We start from the raw sequence: 2570 nt of genomic DNA on the forward strand, positions 1-2570 counted from the left end.
AGTAGGGATGTCCCTATATTTTGTTGCTAAATTACGGAATGTAATGTAATTTAAAGGTATTCAAATGTCTGTGTTGCTTGAAATCTATATAAATAGTCCCTAAATGTGAAGCACTTTGAATTATTTTGTACATGAAATGTGCTATACAAATACATTTGATTTGATTTGATTTTGATAAATGACTTCACAACATTATTATTTTAAAGGGGTAGTTTTTTTACATTGTTCCATACAACATTGTCTAAATACTAATAGGAGATGTAAACTAATAACATATAAGGTTTTCAAAAATCTACTCTAAATGTTAGGTATTGTCAGTGTCCACTCAAAGGTACACAGTGCAGATAAGAGTAGACCACCAACTCTGCAAAAATTGTGCAACAAATGCCTTTACTGATCCTTTGCATCCATTAAAATGTTTTGATCCACTTAAGGTCCCAAGAGAATACAAAAGGTAATTACAAAGTTAGAAACTGAACCTTACTCACAAAGTCATTTGGCTCACCACTAATTTTCCGATCTGTTTCTTGAACCGTACACACCCTTTGAGGTTTTAAGGCTGGTCTGGTTAAAGACTTGCAGTCTATCATGGGTCAGTAGAGAAAAAAAAGAAGGTAGGAAGTGGAAAGCATATAAATTAGCCCTTTGAACTGTCCAAGATTAAAGGGTACTATTGCTTGTCACTCACCGTGTTATTAATGCTGAAAATGACTAATTATTCTGTCTTAGTTGGACAGTTTGTTTGATGATGCAACTATTTTTACATAGTTGGGGCAGATAACTAATCAATGTAGAACCACAATCAGACTCTAAGGGAGATATTTGAAACTGGGAGAAATACAGAGATAAGAACACCATACTTGATTGATGCAGTCAAATAAGAACATTACTGAAATTTCAGTTCAGAGATGTAACTATCTCAATGGTGATGGATCAGCTAATCAGCAAATTGGAGAGGAGAATTTTTGAAAAGTTTTGTGATTGTATGTCTGCATTTATTGTACTTGCTTACTCGCAAGTACTTAAATTTTTGTTGCTCCTAACAAATTTTTGTTGCTAAAAATATATTTGTCTAATACTGTATAAGAAAATGACCAAATAATGAAATGTGTCTAGTGAAAGGCTTCTTCAGTTCTGCTGCAACAAAGAATGGTCCAGGAGGTCATTCTTGCCCATACCAATAATTATTCCTTCTTGAACTGTATTTTTTGATAGCAAACATGGTTGATTTGAAAGTTTAAAGCAGTGCTATATAGAATTTGTTGAATTTAGAGCGCCCCTACAGGTTTGGAGTGCAACTGCACTGTCCATAAAAGGCTGTACGCAAACTGAGGTAACTGCCTTAAACAAACACTTGCTCACTGACCTTTGTTATTAAACTACTTACATAATTTTACACAAACTTCTCAACATAAATTAATTTATTGTAACGATAGAATTTTAAGAATTAAAACATGAACAAGAAGTTAAGAAAAGGAAGAATGTTAGTTTCATAGTTTCCTAGCTAGAAATGTTAGTGGTATCTCACCCACAGGTTACTGTGTGATCAGAGGCTAAATTTAAGTACAAATAAGATATGCTGTTTGCAGCCTAATGCTGTTCCTAGTGCAATATTTATTCAAAACAACTGGACATTTAAATTTACAAATAAAATGATAATTTTTTTGTAAAGAAAACTCCAGCAAACAGGGCAGAACAAGATTGGAAGCATAGCACTTACATAACGCTTGCTCAGTGTGTAGACTCTGGATGTGTTTTGAAACGGACCAGATGGGCTTATAAAAAAGAAAAAAAATTTAAAATTAGCCAAAACGTTCAAAAGGGGTGGTTGGAATCTCACTCGGGTGCACTCTGAACAAGTTGGCAGTCCATCACAAAGCCAACACAGAGACAAACAACCATGCATGCTCATAATCCCTCCTAGTATTGGTTTTAGATTCATCAATTAACCAAACATGGATGTTTTTCCACTGTCATGGGAAGTGGTCATATTTGGAGAGTCACAGATGCATGGTGAGAACATGCAAACTCCAAATAGAAAGGCCCAAGCATAAATCTGAACTAGGAGCTTTCTTGCTGTGAGGTGACAGTCCTAAGCACGACAAAACCATGCAGCCCATAGCCAGCTCTATCTCAAAATGATAACATTAAGAGGGTTGAAATATGTGTCAATGTCACTTTACTGTTAAATTATTAAAAATCTTTTGACCATTTCTTTTGAAAGTCACTACAAAACATATAGCTACTAAATGAAGTTTTACTGTACGAGTGTGCCCCTTGAAATTAATGGAAGGAATGGTCAGTTCAAAAGGGTTTCCAGCAATGAAAGAGAATGCATGACAGGCGCGGAAAGAATGTAGAGATAAAAGACCAATCAATGGCACATTTTCATTCCATTGTTGCAGTGCAACAATCAAGATATCAGCCATCCTCAGATCTGTTCTTGACTTTAAATGAGACTTGAATTCTTAGGTTAATGGAAGGATTATAAGAAAAGCTGCTATTTAGAGTTGTGATACCGTTCTACAGTGAAGGTAGAAGGTTGATACCGCTTGAATATTTATCCAGTA

Source organism: Odontesthes bonariensis, chromosome 12 (assembly GCF_027942865.1).
Source record: "Odontesthes bonariensis isolate fOdoBon6 chromosome 12, fOdoBon6.hap1, whole genome shotgun sequence".
Lineage (NCBI taxonomy): Eukaryota > Metazoa > Chordata > Actinopteri > Atheriniformes > Atherinopsidae > Odontesthes > Odontesthes bonariensis.